This window comes from Crinia signifera, chromosome 1 (genome assembly GCF_055691185.1).
Source record: "Crinia signifera chromosome 1, ASM5569118v1, whole genome shotgun sequence".
Taxonomy (NCBI): Eukaryota; Metazoa; Chordata; class Amphibia; order Anura; family Myobatrachidae; genus Crinia; species Crinia signifera.
In genome coordinates this window covers 291,089,518-291,117,025 of record NC_139217.1, presented here as the reverse complement: position 1 = coordinate 291,117,025, position 27,508 = coordinate 291,089,518, and the positions used below count along the sequence as shown (strand labels likewise).

The window sequence follows — 27,508 nt, the reverse complement described above, 5'->3', positions numbered from 1 at the left end:
TCCGATGACCCCTGAGGAAAGTGAGGAGCCCATGCAACTTGGGGCAGCCCGCATTTCCCCGGAAGAAAGGGCTCGTCGATTAAGTTCAGGTCTGTGTTTATACTGTGGCTGTAAAGGTCACATCTTGAGAAATTGCCCCAATAGGCCAGTAAAAGGCCGGGCCAAGTGAACGAAGAGAGGGTTCCCTTTGGCCTCCAGCTCTTTTCCTCTCTAGATTCATTACTAATCCCGGGGCATATTTCTTTTCAAGGGGGTAATTTTTCAGGGTCAGTATATATTGACAGCGGCGCGGCCAGTAATTTCCTGGACTCCGCCCTCGCCCAGAGTTTGGGGATTCCACAACTCCAGCTTCCTATCCCCATTACCTTACGGGGCTTAGATGGTGGGGTTCTGTCCAATGGGGCAGTTACATTTCAGACTCCACCCATACAGTTGACCATTGGTCTATTTCACCAGGAGGAGATCACTTTCTTGTTAACCTCATGTCCTTCGGTACCCATCGTGTTGGGTTTCCCCTGGTTGAGAAAACACAATCCCATCATTGATTGGCGCCTTGGGGAGATTACCCAGTGGAACCCCAATTGTCAGCAGAAGTGCTTGCATATTTCGCTCCCTGTGAAATCCACCTCTTTAGCGGGGATTCCCATTCCCTACCGGGATTACGCAGACGTGTTTTCAAAGGGTAAGGCCGACAGTTTACCCCCGCATCGGCCGTACGACTGTGCCATCCAATTGGTCCCCAACGCGCCATTGCCCAAGAGTAGACTTTATGCATTGTCTCTCCCGGAGACAAAGGCCATGGATGAGTACATCCAAGAAAGTTTGTCCAAGGGGTTTATTCGGCCCTCTAAATCTCCGCTCAGCGCCGGCTTCTTCTTTGTGGAAAAGAAGGATGGTTCTTTGAGGCCGTGCATAGATTTCCGTGCCCTTAATAAAATTACGGTGAAAAACACCTATCCCCTTCCTTTAATTTCGGTGCTGTTTGACCAACTACGTTCCGCTACCATTTTCTCTAAAATTGACCTTAGGGGGGCTTATAACCTCATAAGAATCCTGGAAGGGGACGAGTGGAAAACGGCATTCAGTACTCAGACAGGGCACTATGAGTACCTGGTAATGCCGTTCGGGCTATCCAATGCCCCAGCCGTTTTTCAGGATTTTATTAACGATGTCCTTCGGGAATTCTTGGGCAAGTTCGTGGTTGTCTATTTAGATGATATTTTAATTTTTTCCCAAGACTTGGACTCGCATAGGACACAAGTTCGTCAGGTTCTGCAAAAATTGCGCGAGAATCAGTTATTCGCTAAATTAGAGAAATGCGAATTTGAGGTGACCCAGGTATCTTTCTTGGGATATATAATTTCTTCGCAAGGATTCCAAATGGACCCCAAGAAATTACAAGCCATTTTAGATTGGGTGCGACCCACCAATTTAAAAGCAGTCCAGCGATTTCTTGGGTTCGCCAATTATTATAGGCGATTCATTCATGCCTTTTCTTCAATTGTGGCACCCTTGGTGGCATTGACCAAGAAAGGTGCGGATCCATCAGCATGGACTCCTCAGGTGGAACAGGCTTTCAAGACCTTGAAACAAGCCTTCATCTCGGCTCCAGTTCTTCGACATCCCAACCCTGAGTTGCCATTTGTGGTGGAAGTCGACGCCTCCGAAGTTGGAGCCGGGGCAGTTCTCTCTCAGAGAGATCCGGAGTCTTCACAATTCCACCCCTGTGCCTACATGTCCAGAAAATTTTCTCAAGCTGAGTCCAATTACGATGTGGGCAACAGGGAGCTACTTGCCATTAAGTGGGCCTTTGATGAATGGCGTCAGTGGCTGGAAGGAGCGGTTCATCAGATTCTGGTCTTAACCGATCACAAGAATCTACAATACATTGAATCAGCCAAAAGACTGAACGCTCGCCAAGCCCGGTGGGCACTCTTCTTTATGAGATTTAATTTCATCATTTCTTATGTCCCTGGATCGAAAAACATTAGGGCAGACGCCCTTTCCAGATGTTTTGTTCCTCAACAAGAGGGTGGGATCAAGTCTGGGTCCATCATTCCTTCATCCTGTATCCATGCCGGAGTTAGCCAGACCTTGGAGGGTCTTCTCCGGCAAGCCCAAGGGCAAGCTCCAGCCCAAACTCCGGAGAATAAACTGTTTGTTCCTCCTTCATTGAGACGCAGAGTATTGGCAGAATGCCTTGATACTAAGATTTTGGGTCACCCAGGAGTATATAAAACCCTTGCTTTATTATCCCGAGTGGTCTGGTGGCCAGGGATGGCCAGGGACAGCAAGGACTTTGTCTTGTCGTGTCCGGAGTGTGCCCGACATAAAGTTCCACGTTCTCGACCTTTGGGAGAGTTGTTGCCTTTGTCCGTTCCAGGCAGGCCTTGGTCCCATCTGGCCATGGATTTTATTGTGGGTCTTCCAGTCTCATCACACTGTCAAGTCATTTGGGTCGTCATCGATAGATTTTCTAAGATGGCGCATTTCGTGGCTTTAAGGCAGTTGCCCTCGGCTAAAGAACTGGCCACGCTATTCCTTCAACACATTTTTCGTCTACACGGGTTTCCCAGTGATATTGTGTCTGACCGGGGTCCACAGTTTGTGGCTCAGTTTTGGAGAATGTTCTGTGCTGCCTTGAAGGTTAAGGTCAGCCTTACTTCCGCATTCCATCCACAGGCCAATGGACAAACAGAACGCCTTAATCAGTCTCTTAAGCAATATCTGAGGGGTTTTGTTTCCAAACTTCAAAACGATTGGGTTAGTTTCTTGCCGTTAGCCGAATTTGCGTATAATAACGCACATCATTCGGCCTCTAAGACGTCGCCCTTCTTTGCGGTCTACGGATTCCATCCACGGGCTAATTCTCTGGGACCGAATGCCTCTGGCTACTCTTCGTCTGCTGCCTCTCGCCTCAAAGTCATATGGAGGAAAGTCCACTTGGCCCTTAAAGAAGCTGCTTTCAGAGAGAAGGTATTCTCTGACAAATCCAGACGGCCTTGCTCCTTCAAAGTTGGTGACTGGGTGTGGCTATCCACCCGTAATATAAAGCTTCACCAACCATCAGCAAGGTTAGGGCCTCGATTCATTGGGCCTTTTCGGATTGTCAGGAGGGTTAATCCGGTAGCATTCCGTCTTGCCTTACCTAAGTCCCTCAGGATTTCGAGTACCTTTCATGCTTCGCTTCTTAAGCCAGTGGTGTTTTCGCAGAAATTTCCTCGCAGACTGAGGAATGGCTCCGCCCCAGTGATGGTGCAGGGGCAACAGGAGTTCCGCATGGAAAAGATCCTCGATTCTAGACTTGTGAGAGGTTCCTTGCAGTTTCTGGTACACTGGAGGGGATTTGGTCCCGAAGAGAGGTCCTGGGTTTCCGATGGAGATTTGCATTCACCCAATCTTAGGAGGGCCTTTTTTCGTCAATTCCCGGATAAACCTGGTGGGAAAGGGTTGTTAACCCTTCCTCAAGGGGGGGGGTACTATTGCACGCCGTCCGGGTACATCTGACGCTGCAGACGCAGCGTCATCTGACGCGGCAGGGGACGTTGCCGAGCAGCGTCCCAAGCCTCGCTCTGAGGCTAAGCGTCGGGGCGTTGCTAGGCAACGTCCCCGAGCTTCCGCCCGGCAGCCAGCAACGCGCGCGCCTGAAATTCAAATAAATAGCCGGCGTCTGCTGGGCACAGACGCCGGTTATAGCTTTTGCTCACCTCAGCAGTGTGCTGCGCTCCCCGGTCCCCTGGTTCCTTGGTCCCAGCATCCTTTGTGGTCAGTCTTTGCTGCTGTCCTCCGGGTCTCCCAGCCTGTCAGCTGCTGTCTGCCGTTGGATTCCTGTGTCCCTGCATCTTCCCTGGTCTCCTCTGCTGTATACCACCCTCAGCCTGTGAGCCTGCCGTGGACCCACAGCTTCCATCTTCCGTGGGTCACGTAAGTGCTCCAGTGGAGCTCAGGTCCTTTCCTTCTTCGGTTCCCTAGCCCTCCGCGGCCTAACCCCTCCGTGGGTTTATCCTTGCTTATCCTCTTTTGTCTTGTAGTCCCTGTCTTTTGGTAGTTGTTCCCTCGCCCCCGTCTGTCACTAGTCTTCTGGTTAGGCAGGAGTGTCACCATTCATCCTGATCCCTGCTTTGGGAGTCACGGTCCCTTTGGAGTGTTTTTGGGGACTCCCTTATACCCTCTGGTGTCTGCGACTTGGTCGCACTCCCCGTCTTGGCCTGGTGCCGGCAGTCAGGGGCTCATTACCAGTCAGGTCCTTTAGTCAGCTTATCCTCTTGAGACTCCTCGTGGCGATCGCTTCCCCTTGTCCCCACATAAGACCTGGCTGCATCGGGGTCGGAGCGGGCTTAACTCGCTCCTTCGAACGCGGCGGCCACAGGTGAAGCCTAGCTCCGCAGGGGTTTGCCATCTGCCTCGGAGACTCAACAGAGAGAGTGTAGGACCCGCTGTGGCCGTCCTAACCGGCGGTCCCGGCTGTGGGCTCACGCCCTGTTCTCTCTCCGTCTGGAACCTGTGTTGTCCCTGGTGCCCAGGCCAGGGCAACGTAACACCCTGTTCCTTTGCAATCCAGACAAATGCATGCACTGCACAAATGCATTTATCTAGACAGGCTACACAAAGTTTATCCATTTTGGTGGACATGTGGGGAATGTACTCCCCTATGTGCATGAGGTTGCCTGGGAAGAAAGCATACCTGCTGTACCAAGCATCTGAAAAACTAGGTGAGGGTCATCTTATATCTAATTTTACAACATAAATTCTTCCAGATCTGTCCAGGGACTAATGGGCTCCAAAGGGTAGGCTGTCTAAAACTGGGACAGGAGAGCCCAGTGTAACATATAGTTGCATGTAACTCTCACTAATTGTAGCTGCTGGACCTGGTGAGAGGGTGTGGGATACAGATGCAGCCTTCCACTAGATGATCTGTAAGGGGAATTCGCCATCAATGGATGAGATCAACCAGCCCACCAGGATGAGTGCAGCATGCTTTGAGTATTTTTTGCATTCAGACGTGCCCTCCTACACTATTGCCGAAGTTGTGACAAACAGCCCTTCTGGAATGTCAGGTATTGGGAGACTAGGCTTGCACTGAGCATCTTATTCACTGAAACATGCACCACCTTAGTTGCATAAGTTAAACAGATAGATATTGCTTAACCCCTTCAGTGGTGGGATTTCCTGGTAGCAGGACAAACCTCTCAGGGAAGGTTTGTTCTGCCCCAAAAATACTCACCACTGAAGGGGCTGCCGCTGCTCTTTTATGGCTGCCCCTGCTCCCTTGAGGCGACTGCTGCTGCCCTTGAGTGTTCAAGGCCAATCAAGGAAGTTCGGGGGACACTCGGGCATACATATGTTTATGCACTCGGCCCGGGCACCTGGGCGATCGTGATGGGGAGTGTATGGCAGCGGGGAGCAGTGCAGGGACCCATGGCGGACGATTGGCAGGGTGGGGGGTGAGTGATAACAGGGGGAGCAATGGCAGTGAGTGATAAAAGGGGTGCTGCCAGATGGTGGTGTGCCAGTGGTACACCACTGGAGGCACCGCTGGCGCACACCTACTTATCAGTGGTCAGTGCAAATTTTTGGGTCATACCAATGAAGCGGTTAATGAGGGCTAACTGGTAAGTTTGTTATGCCACATTTGTACATACCAAATTCCACTGGGCCTCATCTGCACTTTTGTGAATAAGATGCAAATTTAAGAAAAATTAGCTTCCCTATACAGCTCAGCGTGGCTCACTTACTCTGGTGTTTTGTTTCACATGGCATATTGAGGCTTGGAGAATGAGGGCACATCTGTATTAGTCAATTTACAGTACATAAACTTTTAACTTGCCAGAGTTATTTTTATAAAACTACACTACGATCCAGATCTACTTTCCCAGCTGCAATACTCTAAAACACATCGCAAGACATATTTTAATCATTTAAAAAAAATTTACTAATGTTGATCAATTATACCAGGCTAGGCACCTAGTGGTGCCAAAAGCATTCTCAGAAAACATGCTACTGACTGCAGCAAACACTTTCCTTGCCCAAAAATTCCTTGGATGAACCCTGGCTACAGTGAAGAACTGGTTGATTTAATTTATAAAGCAGCGAAACAGGAGATAGGAGCTTCAAACTAGTCTCTCCCCAGGATCTTGGAAGGTACCCAACTATTAATATGGGTTAATCCTTTTGCTGCCATGGCACAGGTTATTAGGGACTAAGCAAAAACCGGACCGGACAAGATTTAAAAAAAAACAGTGAGCTGAACAAATAAGAACATACATGACCGATTAAAACACTGATTGATGGCTGGGTGCAGAATCGCCATCGATGGCGTCTGCACCGATGGCCATCCCTAGCAGCAGCAGCCTTGTTCTTTCTTTCACTTGCAGTCACAGCACTGTACTTAGTCTCCAGAGTTAGTACATCTCAGCTGCCACAGATGGCAGTGCTGAGCTCAGGCAAATGCATTTTAATGAAAAGCAAAACTGAAAGTAAAAGAATGACGGTTCACCTTTTTGGGATTGGCAACTCACTCACTCTTTTATGGGATCCGTCCAAAAGAACTGCTTCGTTCATGAACGACCCATCTCTAGTTTGATGTACGGTCTGGCATTTCGGGTTTTGTCCAGGTCCGGTAATTACCCATACTCCGGGTTATTAGCCCCTTTGGTGATACAGTTGCCATATTAGTGCATAGACAGGACTATGTGTAAAGTTGACTACTCCAGACATAGCAGCTAAGAACATGCTGTAGCCCTGGTTGCCAACCCAAATCTGGCTGAGTTGGGGCATATGCCGGGAGCCTTGCCCATTTCCACCATAACTGCCCTTGTCTATCCCACAGGGGAGGTCCACTGACAGTAGGTGTCCCCATGTTCTCAGTACCCTGAGTCAACATTGCACTCTTTACACAATACATGGACCTCAGTGGATTTGTTTTTTACAACTTATCTTCACACTGGTGCCTAAAATAACGCAGGAAATATAATGTTTCAAAAGCACATGTTTAAATTAAACCTGTTTCAGGGTGATCATATTTCCTTCTCTGTGTTAAGCTCCATTATTTCATGGCAACAGAGATAGAAGTTGTTCTTTCCCATGACTAAACAGCTTAGCAGGGTTAAAGTCATCCAAAACAATCAGGAATATGAGAAAAGATTTAGATCTGAATGCTGACCATGCATTTGCCTTGATAACCTTAGCTTGTACAGTAAATATCTTCCAGATGTTAGAAACTGGGTGGCATTACATAGAAAATGGAAATGAAGCAAGATTTGCTCAATTATATCAGTCAAGTATAGTTGTATATAGTATTTTAGTAATTGCTTTGGTCTTTTCCTACAAGGTAGACTGCAATATACAAAATTTGACTCAGTGGATGAAATAATAATGTTTGATAAAAAATGACATGATACACAGATAGTCTTTCTAATGGGAGGGCATGGGAAGCGCAGCTAGCAGGGAACTGCCAAATAATGGTTTACAGTATGGTTCTATTTTTATGTTACATTAAAAATTATTTTGTTAAGTTTTTAAAGGACTATAGCCACATATATCTAAGGTGTACATACTGTAAAAAGGGTATGAAGCAGGGGTTACAATGGGGGGAATGGGGTGCAACTTGGTTCCACCACCAGTAATAGTGAGGTGGAACTACTGTAGTTCAACCTCCACCTTGGCTCTGCATAGTAGTTCTAAAGGGGGGTGTCAAAAACCACCCTACTAGCCCTGGGTCTGCCTAAGGGGGTAGGGGAGAGGGAGGAATTAAGTGGGAGGGGGAAATGAGTACCACCACCTCTCCAGGACCACTTAAAGCCCTGGGATGAAATTGTTTCCAAACATCATCTATGCAATATTCATACCTCCCGACATTGAACCTTGTTCAGGTCCGTATGCTTGCATGCAAATTTGCATACGAGCGCAATGTTTTTAAAATGCGCATGTGCATGCGTCGGGTGTGTGCATCCACAACAAACAGATTGCATGCACCCAACACTTGCTCCTGAGGAAGCCGGTCAGCTATTAATCTGGAGAAATGCGTTGAGCACTTTAAACTGTCAGTTGACTGGGACTTTCTTCTTTGGAGACCTACCCACTACTCCCGACTAAAGAGCACACCACGCTGAACTGAATCTGAGAACACTGAGGTTGTGGGATAAAATCACGATTCAAACCTGGTTCTACAAATATGGTGGGGGAAAATGAGTAGGGGGTCCCCCTATGTTTTCTGAACCAGCACAGGGCTCCAATAGCTGGGGGTGTAATGCCATAGTCAGGGGATACACTTGATGGAGTCTCATGGCTAAAGCATTACCCACCCCAACTAGTCATCCCAGCCCTGGGTGGTGGGTGCAGGGTTTAGAGCTGCATAAAGATATATTGTCCTTTACAATGGGACTACAGGTCACAGCAAGCCTGTCTCACATGCTGGTACTTGGGAGAACCACAAGTACCGGCAAGTGGGACATTAAGGGCCCGCTAGTACCTTCTGCAAAGGCAATATTAAAAAAACCACGTTATACCTATGGTTTTTATATATTTTTTCTCTGGGCCTTCACCTAGGGGCCTTTAAGCTCTTTTGCATGCCTCTACCCTAGGGCCTCCTTCTGCGTCTTTCCATTTTCTCCACCTGGAGGCTGCAGCCTTTACATTTTTTTGCATTGGCCGCCACCCAACCATGATTTTGGCTTCTTCAGGAGCTCTTACTAGCTTCTCCACTGCCATTAGACTGCCTGCCCCCTGTCTCACACTGGAGTGCGGGCCCATGACGATCATAGGGCTACTGGCAGCATGGGACACACACCCTTATGGAGATGCCGCTCATGGCTAGCTGTAGCACCACTATTTGTCCTATGTCACATGAATTCACTCCACACCATTATGGAATCACCACTAGCCTACACGGTGCCATGATGACAACTTTAGTCAATGGCCTCATGGGATCACAGTAGCAAACGCAGGATTTTTAGAGGGGGTTTCAAAATGTAATCCCCAATCTCCCATTCTGCAGAACATTGTAGTAAGTACAGGAGTCTGGAGGAGTGGTAACAGCCCTGAAAATTGGTCTTTTTATAGACTGGATACTGTATGGAGTACAGTATTAATATTTAACAGTACAGATGGTCTATAGCAGTGGTAGTCAACTCCAGTCCTCGAGAGCTACCAACAGTTCACATTTTCCAGACAACCTAGTTACTGCACAAATGCACTCATTACTCACTGACACCAGATCCACAGGTGGAGCTAATTACTTCACTTTTGACTCTGTGTGGAGATCTGGAAAACATTAACTGTTGGTAGCTCTCGAGGACTGGAGTTGGCTACCCCAGGTCTATAGTATAGGCTGTTTCAAACAATTAAAGTGGTCAGGAAATGTTTAAACATATAATAAATAAATACACAAACATAATAGAACCTGCACTTTCTAAGCTCACAATTTCCCACTTCACGGTAAGGCTCCTGTCTATTCCTCCTGGCAGCTGCTGTCCATTGCAATGTTTGAGGGCTCAGATCCATACATACAGTAAATGTGGTAGAAGAATCTGGTACACTAGTCATGTGCAGCAGCTGTGCTCTATCCCAGTGGTTCCCAACCTTTTTTCTCTCCCGTACCCCTTGATTAGGCTTTTCATTGATAAGTACCCCCTCCTCTCATTTTGAAATATGGACAGTACTTAGCGGTATGCGGATCCTTATGCATGTCCTTATGTTAAGGAGGAGCAGAGGAGTAGTATACAGCAAGGAATCTTGTCTAGACCCTTCTGTGTCTAGACACTTGTTGTGTACTATCTCCAGGATTCCGGCTATCACCGGTAGGATTAATGCGGCTGCTTTCTCCACCTTTGTCAGTGCTGGGCAGATGACTGCTGATGTCTGAGGGCAGCATGGGAAGCTCCTAGTGGATTGCTGGTCAGGCATATGACACAACATGGTTTGTCTCCATGGCAATGGGTCTTCTTCAGCCATCAAAAGACCTTTTCATTGTCCGCCATTACCAATATTATTTTCAAGTACCCCCAACTGGTCTGCAGAGTACCCCCAGGGGTACTAGTACTCCAGGTTGGGAACCACTGCTCTATCCCTACACTGCATGATGTGTTGGCAGCTCTATTGATCATATTATATACCAGTGAAATTGTTGTCATAATTTAAGGCACTTGTAAATAGGAGGGGGGTTTCCGGGCAACCAGAAACCCCCCTGCATTTGCCTATGGATCTGTGCCACATGGGAATCCTCTCCTCAGCTTGAAATAACTAGAACAGTGGTCTGACAGATCACGCCACAGGGTTCAATTGGCAACATCACAAGATGTTTGGTGTCATTGTGTTAATAGGGCCACTCTGGCACTTGAGTGTATACTTTTTATACTGTATAATTTATGACAATCACACCAAAGACTGAGATGTGCTGGACCAAATGTAACTATCACTTCCAAATGTTTGAGGAGCTATTTACTCTATTTGTTTAAGGTTGTTTCAGGACATTCATGTAATATGCTGCAAGTCACACATGTGTTTAATTGTAATTTACCAATCCAAACTATTTATGTACAGTATACATGCTATAAATATGGAATCAATTACAGTAGCACACAGACAAAATAGTCGAAATTTAGCAATAAGCTGTACAAAAAGACATTACAGTAATAAAAAGTTAAAACTCTTGCCAGTATTTTCTATGGTTGACTTTGGCCAGTCTGCCATTTTTATCAGGTTGGGATTTATCAAGCAACACATATTGGGGCAGATGTATTAAGCCTTAACAAGAGATAAAGGCATGGGTGATAAAGAGAGATAAACATCCAGCATACCTCCCAACTGTCACGATTCCGTCGGGACAGTCCCGATTTTCGGGTCCTGTCCCGACGTCCCACCCGCGGCAGGCATTGTCCCGCTGCGGGGGGTGGCAGTTGGGAGACTCCCCAATCTAGTAGAATAGACGCTGTGCGCATGCGCACAGCGTCTATTCTCGTATGAAAATGAGGTTGCGGCTAATTAGCATAAGCCGCGCCCTCATTTGCATACGCCCCGCCCCGTTTTCGGACGCTCGAGTGTCCCTATTTCCTCCGGACGGAAGTTGGGAGGTATGATCCAGCCAATCACCTGCTAACTGCCATGTTAGAGGCTATGCTTGAAAAAAGTCAGTAAGGAGCTGATTGGCTGGATGTTTATCTCTCTTTAACACCCTTGTATTTATCTCTTGTTAAGGCTTAATACATCTGCCCCTTTGCCAATTATTGGATGCATTAATAACTCTGGTAGCTAGGACAAAGAAGCCTATTTAACTATTAGAGATAATTATTGCCTCTGACCTGTTTACTACCTTAGTGTTATTATATCAGTGTTGCCGACCCTCCCGGAATTACCGGGAGGATCCCGAAAATCGGGTCCTCCTCCCGGTCCCCCGGAAAGGTGGGCAACCCTCCCGGATTCCGGGGGACCCCCACGCCACCCCCCGATTGCGTCGTTTTCCTCATACTTTTGGATTGACATCCGTCAATCCGCGGGTCTCAGGAGGGGGCGGAGCGAAAATCGCGTCATTTTAGCCCCGCCCCCTCCACGAAGATCCGTGAATTAGGGGGTTTTACCATCCTGGGGGCGGGGCTTAATGATGTAAAGCTCAAGCCCCGCCCCCCGAACTGCAGCTGCAAGTCTCCTCTCCGGGCTTCTCCCGGAGAGGAGACAGAAAAAGTCGGCAACCCTGTATTATATATTTGTCTTATTTCATTTTTGTTTAATTTACTGTCATTTGTGTGGTGACCATTATTTTCTCCATCGTGATTTCCCTATACCTATGACTTTTTACTCCCCATTTAATAAATCTACTTAATTATTCCTCCTCCTTTGTAACTTTCATAGGATATGGCCACTGTGGCTGCAGTGTTGCACGTGAGATCACAGCCGCATGCTGAAATGAGCCTCTTTTTGTGAAGACTTTAGGTCATTTGCCAGTATCCACCCAAAACCATCAGGACCAACAATACCATTAGGCAGCTTTAGGCAACAGCCTAGGTACACCGAGTATGCCGATCACTATATTATTGTATGGTATTGAATATGGATGGTGACTGTGGAACTTCTTAGACAGCACTGCCACACTTTCACTAAAGGGGCTTGAAAGTGGGTATTGTGGCTTTGCCTAGAGCAGGGGTGGCCAACCAATCAGAGGTAATGATCCAAAAAATATTATATGGTAAGACAAAGAGCCGTTATCATGCAAAAATGGGAGTGGCCGAGTTTCCTCTAGGAAACGTGGGAGTGAGCTTGGGAGCCGCAGCTCGTTGAGAGAAGAGCCGCATGTGGCTCGTGAGCCGTGGGTTGGCCAGCCCTGGCCTAGAGTGTACCGTTGCTTGCTTCAGTATAGCCTGTGCGGTACCAGACAGGAGCCTTCCCCCATTGTAGGTTGTAGCTGGAATCCCTGGACAGAGCCAATTAACCATGCAGCAGCAGAGGCTGTGCTGCAAAGCTTCATTGGAAGAGCTGCGGTCACATTTGGATCACACTGTGAACCAAACTGGTGCTGATATATATGTAGGTGCCCCTTCAGGGCTTGGAATCTGAAGGCAATTGACTTCATTGCCTCTAGGAGTTAAACCCCTGGTGTCATGTTAGTGTGCATTTTTAGATAATGTAATTTTTAGTATGGGGTTGATGTATCAATCATTGAAAAGCGGACAACTGGACCAGTGGTGAAGTTGCCATAGCAATGAATCAGCTTTGAGGTATCATTTATCATATGCCTGCCTATCCTCCTAGAAGCTACAATTTTCTGGATAGTCAGCCACAGCCCTAGAAATCTATGTGACCTTCCTGTATCCTGCCTGTTTTCTAATGAACCAACAGGATGGGAATTAAATCACTACAATCGCATCAGCTGTGTGAAGGAGGCGGAGCTGAAAGGAGTGAATTGTATAATTTAGCCCTTCCCCCTACACAAGGACTCGTGAAAGATGGGCATTTTTTGCATTGGCCACCACCCACCCAGGACTTCAGCTTCTTCCGGAGCTCTTCCGCTGCCATTAGACTGCCTGCCCCCTGTCTCACAGCCCCAGGACTCTATGTAACTCTCCTGTATCCTGCCCGTTTCCTAATGAACCAGCAGGATGGAGATAAAATCACTACAATTTCATCAGCTGTGTGAAGGAGACGGGGCTAAAAGGAGTGAATTGTATAATTTAGCCCTTCCCCATAAACAAGGACTCTTGGGGGCAGTACCTAATGACATCACAGTCTGGCCCTGCCCCTTAAACTAGTATGATGCATCTCCTCTTCAGGCTTCTTCCAGAGAGGAGACCAAAAATGTAGGAAAGTGTGATTTATCAAGTACATTGGTTTCTATGGGCAGCTTGCCTTGTCTCTTGTAGAATATTTACTCTGTACAGCAGTACATCATCTCTATAGAAATAAGTAGTAATATGAGAAACAATTTCCTTTTAGCCTCATAAATCTTCCATTAAGGCCACCACTACTTATCCTTGAAAATCTCATGTTACGTCCAACCACCATCGTAAAAACGGCTAAATGAGCTCCTTGATGTTGCAGTAGCCACAGAAAATTACACACCACATTAACTTACTACAAACAGCTGTTGGTTAGGTAGTTACAATCACTAATAGCTAATAACTTCTAAAGAAAAATGGCGAGATAGACTATCGTTAATGTAGTTTGTCTCCCACCAGGAAGCTGTACATAATCCAAATAGCAAAACATCATATGGTAAATGCTTCAAATTGATATCCTAATCACCGCTGTATAGTAATAAAGGGAACCCTAAAGCACATATCAAGCAATGCAAGAATAAAATCACCATATCATTAGAACAAAAAAGACAGAGCAAGTAAGCAGCAGTATAAATATTTAAACGTCCATCTTTCATTTCAGTGGCTGTTATAACGGTCTCCAGCGTATGACTGAGTGCCTGATAGTAATGTAATAAATTTGCTCTGTCGGTCAGTGATGACCATGGAGTAAAGGTGGAGACATTCTCTAGTAGTCATGGACCCCAAACAGAAGCTTTTTCATTGACTGATGTGGTACCGACAGTGCAATACAAAATATTTATTAGATGTGCTATACTATAGATTTTCAATCTAACCAGATAAAACCCATTCTACTTTTCCCAAAGCAAAAGAATGAATTTATAAAGCAAGTCACAAATAACCATAAAATGCTGAAATTCATACATCTGCCATGGCAAATGAGGCATGAATATCCCCATTGTGTTCAGTACACAGCCATAATTGCTGTAGTCAGCTGGCTGCTGTATTTATCTACAAATCAAACAGATCACAGTTATAATTTTCCGATCTTCCAAGCCAGCATACAGAAGACTTTAAGCCAATGCTCCAGGCTGACAATAATAGCTAACACAGACAAAACAAATCATTTTGTGTTTTACAACCTTCCTCTGTCTGCTCTTAAGTGAATAAAACGTCATAATTAGGGACACACAAGTGTCGATGTGTCCTAACATGGAAATATTAGGACCCATCAATCACTACCAAAATCAAGTTTCCAGTGTAATGATATATTAATCCGGAACCTTAATTAGGAAAAGCAAACATTGCAAAATGAATGACTTGTACGTTCTAAACTCAAAACTTACTTTGGTAATCTTATGAAAACTGACGTACAGTACACCATATGGGCAGCACTTGGGTGATTGAGTGCCCCAACAGATGCATGCCACTAGCCTTGTTTATGTAAAGCATTTTTCAGTCACATGGAGAGGGGGGCCGGCCAATTGTAAGCACGACCAATTGTTTTGTAGCTTTGTAATCCATGACAACCAATAAAAATAAAAGCAAACATATCATTGTTTATTGTGGATTACAGCACATTTACCTGTGTACAGTACCAGTTTGAATGAAACATTCTAACAGTTTACCATAAATAACTGTATATATAATCTGTGGGCAGTTTACTATATACACCTTTATATACTAATAGAAAAATCCAGTGTAGCAGAGCTCTTCCTAATCCATTGTTTCCCTTCTACATCATTAATCCTTTTATATCATGATAATACCTGCACTGTTTGCAAGCAGGACCCTCTTCTTGCGTCATCCCTCCCCTTGAGCTCACAAACTCAGCCAATAGCTACAGATGTAGCCACGCTCATCATTGTGGCGATCCGGATGCTCGTGCTTGTTGGTCGCCACAAATTTGCATCCATGGTGGGTTTGTGCCAGTCACCACAAGACTCACTATAACTAAGGTTGGACTGAACCACAGGGGTACGGGAGACCCGTCTCCTTTTGGGACTATCGGTCTAATTCAGACCTGATAACACAGCTGCTAATTTTCAGAGGCCTGCGATCAGGTAAACGCCACTCTGCCAGAGGGAAATCCCACCTGGGCAAGCCTGTGAATTGTTAGCAGAGCCGCTCACACACCCTCCCACTAAACGCCTGGGAACACCTATGTTATCACCCCCCAAACACTGGCTTGCTCTAAATCAACTTGCCAAAGGCCAGCAATGAAAAAAGTATCACAGGACGGCCTTGCGCATGTGCGCTACGATCTGTACACATAAAAAATCGCCTGGGCTACGAATTTGCAGCCGTGCGATCAGGTCTAATCTTTTTACATTTAATACTTATATGTCTGTGTTTAGGGGCATGTGGAGCACATTAAAACTATTGGAAGGGCATCATAATACTTGTTTACATTGGGCATCAGGGCATCAGGCTATATCTTTGCATCCACTGGGGTCAGTATTGGACCCCACAATTTCCGATGCCAACCCTGTCATCCTCTATCTCCTGTCTCCCACTATTCCTCCTCTCTCCCATTCTCCCACTATTTTTCCTATCTCCCGTCTAACCATATTCATCCTCTCTCTCTTATATTCCAGTATTCCTCCTCTCACTCCCCCTTTCTGTCTCCTGCCTATTCCTTCTGTTTATCTCTACCATTGCGGTCCTTTCTTTTTCTTTCTTCTCTTGCTTCCTCCAATTCCCATGGGAAACACTATGGGGGCCCTGCCTATTTTGTCAGTCTCAGGCCCCACAATTCCTAGTGGCACCATAGTTGCTGATATTTCAGCTGTTCCCTCCAGCAGCCAGTAATCCGTACATTCCGGTGGGTGATGTAGGAGGCATAATTAGGTCATTGTGTTCTGTCTATACAATGCTGTGATTACCATCATTAGATACAGTACTGGGGGACAGGACCAGTACTGCACCATGATGATGCAGTAATACAGTGCCGTAACTAGACATTTCGTCACCCTGTGCCAGAAAGGTAATTGGTGCCCCCCCCCCCCCGCCATGCTTATAATAGGCACGCTAAATATGTAGGGGTGTGGTTTCATGATCAAGGGGCATGGGCACATAATGCCTCAGACAGCGCTGCGGAAAAGAAGCTCATAGGCTTCTATAGGGTGTAGCGATCTTTTTCTGGCGATATCCCCAGCAGCGTTACCCTGGCGTGTGTGCTTTAGTGCATTAAAAAATGCGGTAAAAACCCCAATGACTGGGTTTTTACCACATTATTTTGTTAGTGCATCCTTTTTCATGATTTTAAAAAGATTTCCCTTCTTTTGTCCTCCAGGTCTATATTTATTTATTTATTTACAGTTTCTTATATAGCGCTGAAAATTCCATTGAGCTTTACAATTCTAGACAATGATAGGGTAGGTAAGAGGGCCCTGCTGCAAGCTTACAATCTATAGGGACATAGGAGGGAAACACAAGGACAGGTACCAGTAATAGTCTAGCAGTCCCACCAAGTTGCATGTCCAGAAGAAAAGCTATATAATACAAGTGCTTCAGAGGGTTATGGCCCTTATTCTGGTTGGTGCGGTCGAGCCGCATATGCGGCTCCGACCGCACCAGACGTATCCCCGCCCACACTACGGATCGCCACGGCCGTCCGTACACGGACGGCTGGCGATCCGCACGAAAATGGTGGAGGCGTACGCCTCCACCATGGTGGGAGCTGCCCCCTGCATTCGATGGTCGACGACCATCGAAGGCAGGGCCGCACGCCGCGGCAGCTCCCGCAAGCTGAGACCACACGGACAATCGTCCGTGTGGTAGCTTGTATGGGGGCTGAAAGCTGACATCCGCCGACGTCAGCTTTCCGCCCCCATGAGTGGCGTCATGCCCTCATTACCATGCGTACGCCCCGCGTTTGCATGGGAACGCCCATGAAACGCGGGGCGTACACATAGGGAAATGAGGGGATGAAGCCCCTCACGCCCCTATACGCCCCCTTTGCGGCGGACGAAATCCGTCTGCGGCGAAGGGGGCTGCACATGCGCAGATTGACCTCTGCGCATGTGCAGAAGAAAAACATCGGCGGTACGGCCGCACGCGGGCCGTACCGCACGAATCAAAATAAGGGCCTATGTTATGATAGGCTTGCCTGAAGAGGTGAGATTTCAGGGAACGCATGAAAGTTTGGAGGCTAGTAGAGAGTCTCATTGTGCATGAAATGGCATTCCATAGGGTGGGAGCGGAGTGGTCGAGTTGGGAGATATTTAGAGATAAGTAAAGAGATATATACTGGTGCAGTATGGTTAATAGCTTTATATGTAAGCAGAATTATTGTATATTGAATACAGTAAAATACAGACAACCAATGGAGGGACTGGCAGAGCGGATAAGCAGATGATGAGCATCTTGCTATAGATTGATATTATTATAAGGACCATATCAGTGAGAATATACATACTGTGGTCCAAATGTAATAGGGTAAGAGTTTCAGAAAGTGAGAGATTTTGGGAGAGTTTTCTCATGATTTTCAAAGCAGCAATCAATTACATGGCAAAACCAGGTTGATTTTGCCATGTAATTGATTGCTGCTTTGAAAATCATGAGAAAACTCTCCCAAAATCTCTCACTTTCTGAAACTCTCACCCTATTACATTTGGCCCTGTATATTGTGTAATTTTGATAAATATCAGTAAAAGTACCCTTTTATAATATATGTTTTTTATAATGAATAAAGTGACTTTAGTGAAAGAGAACTTTTTTTTTTTTTATTAATGTATCAAAAAAAGTGAGAATGCTTACATATATATATATAAAATACATGTGTACATACATAAAACATACAGAAAAAATAGAAGACAAACATTATTGCATGGTATAATATTCACTATTTTCGTGTTCTATCTATTTCTTCTTTTTTATATAAACCAAATACACCCAATGGGCCTTATTCAGATCTAAGCTCAGTAAAAATTTGTTTTCAAAATGGGAAAAACTATGTGCACTGCAGGTGGGGCAGATGTAACGTGTGCAGAGAGAGTTACATTTGGGTGGGGTGTGCTGAAACTGAAATCTCAATTGCAGTGTAAAAATAATGCAGCCAGTATTTAACCTGCACAGAAACAAAATACCTCACACAAATCTAACTCTCTCTATAAATGTTACATTTGCCCCACCTGCAGTGCACATGGTTTTGCCCATTTTCCAAACAAATTTGTACTGAGCTCAGATCTGAATAAGGCTCTTTGGGTGAGGGAAACAATCAAAAAGAATAAACCAAGGTGAAAAGGCAAAGTCTCATGCAACCCCAGGGTACTACCAACGTTGTGCAGTTTGAGTATGGGAATATATCCACTATTCCTGAAGTATTGCAAGGAAATACACTTAAAATAAGGACACATAATAATAAATAAGCTCAAACTTTCTGAATCTCTCATCCTATTAAATTCCCCCCGTTGTGATTAAAACCTAAATGCGCTGTCTCTGGGTGTTTCTTGCTAAGCTGTTATATTCACTGCTAAATCGGTTTCTCCATAAAGATACCTGGTAAGTATATTATAATTGTCCATATGTTCAAGCTCCTACTGTACAAAATGGTTAAGTATATTAAAAATAAGAGTATACTTATCTGCCTCTGCAATTGTCACAAGGGTAAACCAATGCATTTCATCAATCTGTTATGCTGGTGATGTCCAGATAGTAGGACCATGAACTAGGTACATATTTATAACTTATTTCGGTACTTATGTAGTAACTGGGCTGCCGATTTTGAAATCGGGTCCATCGCATCGCATCGCACCCGACCATATCGCATGCGATGCGATGCGATGCGATGGACCCGATTTTTCCATAGGATTCAATGTTAAAATGGACTGAGTCCATTTTAACATAGAATTCAATGGGAAAAGGGGTCCTTTTCATACCCCTACTATCCAAGTGGGCATGGAGTTGGATATAAACCTGTGGCGAGCGTAGCGAGCCACCGAGGCCGAAGCGTGGCGAGCGTAGCGAGCCCCGCGAGGGGACACAGAATACCGTCCCCTCGCGGGGCTCGCTTCGCTCGCCACGCTTCGGGCTCGGTGGCTCGCTACGCTCGCCACAGGTTTATATCCAACTCCATGCCCACTTGGATAGTAGGGGTATGAAAAGGACCCCTTTTTCCCATTGAATTCCATGTTAAAATGGACTCAGTCCATTTTAACATTGAATCCTATGGAAAAATCGGGTCATCGCATCGCATCGCATCGCATGGTCGTATGCGATGCGATGCGATATCGCATCGCATCGCATCTGATTGTATGCCTTAACTTAAGGCATACAATCAAAAAATCGGCAGCCCAGATACTACATAAGTACCCTTATTTCTTTGGTACAGTAACTGTTTACAGCCTTTAACTAGAGATCTTAATCATATATATATATATATATATATATATATATATATATATATATATAGTTGGTCGACGGACTGGCACTCTCCTCTCCTAGGTCAGCAGCCCTGGTGCTCGGCTAAGCAATATTGAGAAAGATAAACAAAAAAGCAGGCACTCCAGGGACTTGATGCAAATGGTGTATTGAAAAAAGCAGCAAAAAGCACAGCCAACGTTTCGGGGCAACAGCGCCCCTTTATCAAGGCACAATCAAATAGTGAAAAACACAGCAATCAAAGATTGCTGTGTTTTTCACTATTTGATTGTGCCTTGATAAAGGGGCGCTGTTGCCCCGAAACGTTGGCTGTGCTTTTTGCTGCTTTTTTCAATACACCATTTGCATCAAGTCCCTGGAGTGCCTGCTTTTTTGTTTATCTTTTTCTATATATATATATATATATATATATATATATATATATATATATATATATATATATATATATATATATAGTGGACATGAGTCTCCAAAACACTGCCATCTGCTGGCAGAGAGTGAAACTACATCTCTTTCTCACACATGCACAAATACAGGAGGTAGCAGACTAGCTTTTGAAGCTTTTGCTTCGAGCGGGCTTACTAGTGTGTATATATATATATATGAGAGAGAGAGAGAGAGAGAGAGAGAGAGAGAGAGAGAGAGAGAGAGAGAGAGAGAGAGAGAGGATAGGTGCCACTCGCAGGTTTTATGAACACGGTGGTCTTTGGTTTTTATTGACATCCTCAAGCCCAAGCATAAAGACCAAAACATTGCTTGAAGACCGCCATACCTGTCTAGCTATTCTACATAAGACCTGCAAGTGCCACCTATCCTCTCTTTTCTTGTATACCGTGTTCTACACGTGGGAGGGCACCCAGGCATATCACATGTTTTTCCAACAGGAGTGACGATCACAATTCTGCTATATATATAGTTGCAAGAAAAAGTATGTGAACCCTTTAGAATTACCTGGATTTCTGCATAAATTGGTCATAAAATGTGTTCTGATCTTCATCTGTCACAACAATAGACAATCACAGTGTGCTTACACTACTACCACACAAACAATTATATGTTCTCATGTTTTTATTGAACACACCATGTAGACATTTACAGTGCAGGGTGGACAAAGTATGTGAGCCCTTGGTAACTGGTTGACTCTTCTTTGGCAGCAATAACCTCCACCAAACGTTTCCTATAGTTGCATATCAGACCTGCACAATGGTCGGGAGGAATTTTGTACCATTAGTCTTTACAAATCTTTGTTACCTCAGCAATATTCTTGGGATGTCTTGTATGTATCACTCTCATGAGGTCATGCCACAGCAGCTCAATTGGGTTGAGGTCAGGACTCTGGACCACTAGAGAAGGGGTATTTTCTTCTGTTGAAGCCATTCTGTTGTTGATCTACTTCTGTGCTTTGGGAAATTGTCTGATTGACCCCAAACTTTTGAATGGTAGTGTGTGTGTATATATATATATATATATATATATCAGGGTGATTTGGCACTCTCTAATAGCAGTCAAACGTCCCTGTTGCCATCCAATATTAAAGGACTCCAAGATAAACCATCGTTCACGGCGGCACTCAGGTAAGAAGACACAATAGACAGTTGCTGGATCTAAGCCAACGTTTCAAAGTGTTTATCTCATTTTCATCTGTTTGCCCTGACGAAAAAGAGATAAACTCTTTGAAACATTGGCTTAGATCCAGCAACTGTCTATTGTGTCTTCTTACCTGAGTGCCGCCGTGAACAATGGTTTATATATATTTATATATATATATATATATATGTGGGTGGTTGGCGGCACTCACTCAGACTTCTTATGTATCAAATAATGTTGAGGTGACTAGCCCTTGAAGCAGGTCAACACTTCAGTTTTATATATTAAAACTTTCCACAGGACAAGTGAATACAGTAAATGACTAATTGTGAGACAAGTTGCTCACCGCGTGGTGGGGGTGACGTCACAAGATGGCGCCAAGGCGCACAATGCTGACTGCCCCACACTCGCATTGCTGGGCAACCAATTAATAGTAAATACAGTGAGCAAACCAAAAATAGTAACTGAACATTACAGATAATGAAAATCATGTACACAGTGGCAGCAGCACTAGTAACAGAATATGCAGCTCAGCAGAGTCAGTAAATTATTACAGTAGTATCAAGAAAAAATTATTACTGAGAGACAAGCTTGTGCAGAAAAGCATAATAAAAAGACCGGACCAGCACACAATTGCATGTATACATACTGAGTAACAAAGTCTAGGTCAATGCGTCAAAATGTAACTAATATCCCTTCATGCAACAGTGACACTGGAAACCAACTGTAGCGGAGAGGTCCAGAACTTGGATGCTGACAGTGAATTCTATAAGGTATGATCTAAATACCTGGCAATGTGGTTTGGAAAAATGGTTGTACTGTAAATAGTGTAGCTAGTAGGCATACTAACGGAGAGCAATAGAGGTGATAATGGGAAGAATCAATTGTAACCAGACTGACCATACAACTGTAGATCTCATAGAGAGCATCTATGCCTTGGAAACAGGGACACTGCGATAATAGGGAGACCGGCGGGGGGCGACTTGTGTATATGATAACTTGTTAATAATATAACAATATAATTACATATGTGGTAAAACCAGAGGATTGTAAATGCCAAAATTCTTAATCTGTAGTCATAAAAAGGTTGCATGTAACTATCACAATTAAAGCACAGTGAAGGAGTCCGTTACAATCCAGGATCAAAGAAAGCAGCTAAACGGAAGCATCTCATTTAGGCCTTTGGGAGATGCAGTATTAAGTGTGTGAATCCATCTGCACTCTATATGGAGTAGTCTCTTACCACAGTCACCGCCTCTGATATTGACCAGAACATGGTCTTATATCTTATATCATAATGCTGCCAGGCTATGTTTTAATGCTTTAAAGTGTCTGGCAATGGGAAGCTCATGTTCGCATCCTTGCAAGGCTTGCCTGATCGACATCCTGTGTGTAGCCATCCTCTCTTTGAAGTAGTATTTTTGCAAATGTAGAGGAGTCCACAGGGGCATCTTATGAAGTAGACAATGAATTTGCTAGTGCAGCATAGAACATGCTTTATGCCAGGGCTGGGCAACACCGGCCCTCCAGATGTTAATGAACTACGCATCCCAAGATGCTTTGCATTAGTTTTGCTATGTGGCCTTGCTGGAACTGATGCAAGGCATGCTGGGATGTGTAGTTCATCAACATCTGGAGGGCCGGTGTTGCCCAGCCCTGCTTTATGTCTATCCTTTTTCCGGTGTGTCTGTGGATGAGAAAAGGAGTTACCGGGCTCCATATAGTTGCAGGTTGCACATTCCGTGCATTTGTAACAGCCAGGCTTGTGTGATAGAAAGGTGTTGGGATTGGCCATTGTATATATAATATATTTATATACAGTAAAATGACACATGTATATTTTCTAATACTCTGCAACTGGAATGGTTTGACTATACTTACCAATCAGTCAGTGAAAGTCTTTTAAAAGGTAGATATACAAAAAACATACCGGCGGTATATGTAGGGGTACTTGTGTATTATCACGGCGCCCAAGATGTTCATCTTAGTACATCGCATGTAGCATAATCGCATGCGATGCAATCCGATTTTTAATTGTACAAGCACCCTGATGGGTGCTTTCAATGTTAAATGCACCCCCATTGTCAACGCCACCTCCACTATTAACGCCAACCCGAAGTGTGGCGAGTGCATCGAGCCCGCGAGGGGCGGCGGTACGTGTCCTCCGACCTTTTCCTACCCCCACTATCCATGTCAACTCCATGTGGAGTTGATTTTAGATAGTGTGGCGGGCACAGCGAGCCACTGATCCCGAAGCGTGGTGAGCGGACGCAGATGACTTCACATGTATTCCACTTCCGATCGCCACGCTTCGGGCTCATATTACGCTGCACTCACCACGCTTCGGGCTCGGTGGCTCGCCACACTATCTAAAATCAACTCAACGCCGACGTGGATAGTGGGGGTATGAAAAGGTCAGAGGACGCGTACCGCCACCTCTCGCGGGCTCACTGCGCTCGCCACGCTTCAGGTTGGCGTTCATAGTGGGGGTCGCGTTGACAATGGGGGGGGGGCATTTAACATTCTGGGGGCATTTACCATTGTATGCACCCATCAGGGTGCTTGTACAATTAAAAATTGCATGCGATGCGATATTTAATTGTACATTTTTCCTTTCTGTTTTGACGCGAAAATCGCATGCCATCGCATACCATTGCATACCTTTTTTAGTGGTATGCGATGCGATGGGCGCCGTGATAATACACAAGGATTTATAGAGGGTGGCAGTCAGTCAACATACCAGCACCGGAATTCTAACTCATGGCCAGAAGACTGGTGCCAGTATCCCACAATTGCTGGAGATGCCGATGCCAGAATTCTGACTGATTACATCCTGATTGTAAGCATGCTGGGCCAGGTTAGGCTAAGACCTCAGGGCACTAGGGGCTTGGTTAGGCTACACGGGGGAAGGCGGTTAGGTTAGGCTGTGGGGAGGGAAGGTAAGGCACTAATAGGGAGGCTTAGGGTTAGGCTGCCAGGAGTGAGGGTTAGGTTTCGGGGGCACAGGGAGAAGGTAAGTATGCTTACTGGACCCCTGTCTGTATTCTGGACCTTATTCAGGTCATCAAGCTCCCCTGTGTGTTCATGCAATGGTGAGCGACTGCCCATATACATTTATGCACATGTGCAGCCGCTTGGTGCGAGTGGGCGCGGCAAACTGCTTGTTCAACATCCCTTTCACACTTAGCCGTGCAGGCAGCGGTAAAGGATCGCACCCATGGGAATGCCCAGTCTTTCATGGGTGTTCCCAGCATTTGTGTTCCCATGCTAATGCGTCTGTGACATGGGTGCAGGGGGAGGGCAGCTGATGTCAGCGGGTGTCAGTTGCCCACCCACTTCCCGTACAGTGCCCGGCAGATCCAAGACACCACAGAGGTGTCTTGGGTCTGCGACCACTTGCAAAATTATTTGATGGTTGTCAACCATCGAATGATTTTGTCCCTGCAAGCAAGGCTGCAAATGGATGTATATGCAAAACAACAATTTGCATGGGGAACTCGGTGTGCAGGGGGGGGGGGGGGGGGTGTGCAGGCGGCAGCCAGAATTTCAATGATTTTCAGCTTTGTGAGTCAACCAGAATGAGGCCCTCTGTGTATGGAGATGCCACTGCTGGTCTTCTGTCCACCAGCATCCTGTCCGCCAGACATCCGTATATAGGGCCTTAAGCCCCATACGCACTAGGCAATATTATGAACAATATCGCTCAGAAAAGGCTTTTCAAATACATGCAATGAATCATCAAGAGCAAATTTTTCCTAATGTTCTACCAATATTTTTTTTTACTGTGGTATCCTGTTAAAAACTTGGTACTTGTTTCCTAGCATGGTGCCCACTAAGCAAATAGCTTAGTGGGCTATTCTGCGTAGGAAAATCGCATCACATCGCGTAGCGTGTATAGTGCTGTGCGATGCGTGCGATGCAATGTCCATATAAAGTGCACAGGAGTGCTTATACAATTAAATATTGCATGGGATCGCATGGCACCAAATGCGTTGCGATATTTCATTGTACAAGCACCCATGCCACGAGATGTGATGTGTGCATTGTATGAGATGTGATGGGTGCTTACAATTGTAAGCACCTGCACCTATGAAATTTTTTACCGTCAACCCCAGTATCAACGCCACCCCGAAGTGTGGCGAGCGCAGCGGAACGCGTCCTTCGACCTTTCTGCATCCCCTCAGATGGAACCGTACCAATGTGAGAAATGGTAAGCAGCCAGGGAACCATTGTGCCGCTCGCAAGCTGACCTTAAGTCAGCACGCCTTCATGCGGCACGACACATTGCCTCCTTAACTGCAAGGTGCATTGTGTGGCCGTTTGCGCAATTCTGCACGACTGGGAGAAGTCCACCGTCCTGAAATAACGTAATCGCCTCCTCCTCGGACTGAGGCAACGTGAATATATTCAATGATGCTGCCATATCAATAGATTTAATATAGTATATCAATAAAACAGAAGGAGCTCTGAATGCTGCATCCACTAGTCACAGAAAATCACATTAGAGTGATTTCTGAGAGAATCCAACAGGGGGCGGGAATGTCAGTGAGCGGGAACGTGAACAGTACTGAAATCGCATCGCACGCATTGAATGTCACTATAACGCGCCATGCCATGCAATATCTGTATGGTACCGTACATAGAAAATGTGGGCGCCGTGCTAGGAAACAAGTACCGAAAACTTATTGTGTAATAAAAAAAAATCAGTATCCCCAAAGTGTTAGCGCTCATCAGTGATTTTGTTTTGCCTGTGGCTAATAGGATAGCTCCCAGCAAAGAAATTGTCTGTGATCAATGATCCTGGGTAATTGCATACCCCCTTGATATAAAAAGTTGAAAATAACACTGTGTGTATGTTAATCTATCCCAACAATAGCCATAAACAATCATCTATAAATATGTCTAGTGTCCCAGAGTCTACGAAACACTGCTATTTGCAGGCAGAGAGTGAAACTACATCTCTTTATCACACATGCACAAACACAGAAGGTAGCAGACTAGCGTTTGCTTCGAGGTTCAATAAATGATTTTACTATACCAAATAGTCTTGCACAATGAGCAAAAACAAAATGCAGGGAACATCAGGGTTGTCTGGCTAATCAGTGAGTGCAACAGTTGTGCACAAGTTCCAACAGAAGTGGCTGAAACTGTTTCCAAAGTTAAAAACATGTCTCTTATCTATATTACAATAGAACCTGTATGTTTCTAGAATATAGTTTTAGTATGCAAAAACCAAATAAACACTAATATAACAATGTACAGTAGATTGAAGACAATTTCTCATTTACACAATAAGCACTACCTCAATTTACATATCACTTAACATCAAACAGCACAAGAAGATTACAAACAGCTTAAGCTACCAAATAACACCCCATACAGTATTTACTAATATATAGTATCACATAATGTTATACTAAGCATACATGTGAGCCTACTTCACGATAGACTATTACACAGTAAGTAAATGTAGACGCATACAATGTAACTTCTAAAATTAATACTCACAAATCGTTTCCCTTGTAGGCAATTAGAACATCCTGCGGAAAGTCCCTGTGCCCAGCTCTGTGCTCCAGCGCTTGTCTCCGGGATTGCACCTTGGTATTCTGGGCAAGTGGCAGCAAAGTAGTTGCAAATGTCCAGAAAAGCGAAATCTGGGGGATTAGTGCGATAACAGCACTTATAAAAAAAAAATATTTTAGAATGTTTGTACAAGAGCAGTGTTTGGCAGCAAGCCACCGATCCTGCCTCCTCCTGCACCGGTCGGCTGGGACCCCACAGAGCACTTGTTAATGGGATCTGGGATGTATCAGGTCCTGTCAACTGCAATCCTTATTCCCCCTCCCCAGATGACACAGCTGGAAATCCCACTCCCACACTGATGTGAATGGAGTTGGAAACTCGGTGTTCTAGATTTTCATGCTGCAGAGATTTCCCATCACATAGAACGATCTAAACTCCAAGGTTATCACAATGTCACTTCTGAGGAATCCAGCAAGAGCAGCCAGAGATGAGAGATGTACTTAGTTGGAGTACAGATGGATGGTTCTGTTTCTTCTAGGACGTCACTGTTACAGGGCCTCCTGGCAGACAGACAGTTGTAACATTCTCATACACACAGTATTCAACAAAACACAAACAAATACTCCCATCTGAAACAGTATTCATGTGATGTGAACAGAAAAGGGCACTGCTGGAATCAGAGCACCGAAAGGACAAAAGTGATAATCATCATGTGCAAACAAACTTCAGGGGCCAAATGTAATAGGGTGTGAGAATCAGAACGTGAGAGA

The 27,508-nt window shown here is 45.2% G+C and overlaps 1 protein-coding gene across 5 annotated transcripts in view; it reads right to left on the bottom strand.

Annotated features, from left to right (window-relative positions):
• The window catches only part of FREM1 (FRAS1 related extracellular matrix 1), a 232,723-nt gene extending 205,438 nt beyond the window's left edge, over positions 1-27,285 (bottom strand). For 3 of the 5 annotated variants that reach the window (XM_083185856.1, XM_083185865.1, XM_083185875.1), the window contains exon 1: positions 26,724-27,257. The gene's annotated coding sequence lies outside the window, so the exon portion shown is untranslated. Of the gene's footprint in view, positions 1-26,723 lie in introns of all 5 variants that reach the window. The other 2 variants (XR_014473687.1, XM_083185893.1) reach the window with 2 other exon arrangements.
• Between the last annotated feature and the right edge of the window lie 223 nt (positions 27,286-27,508).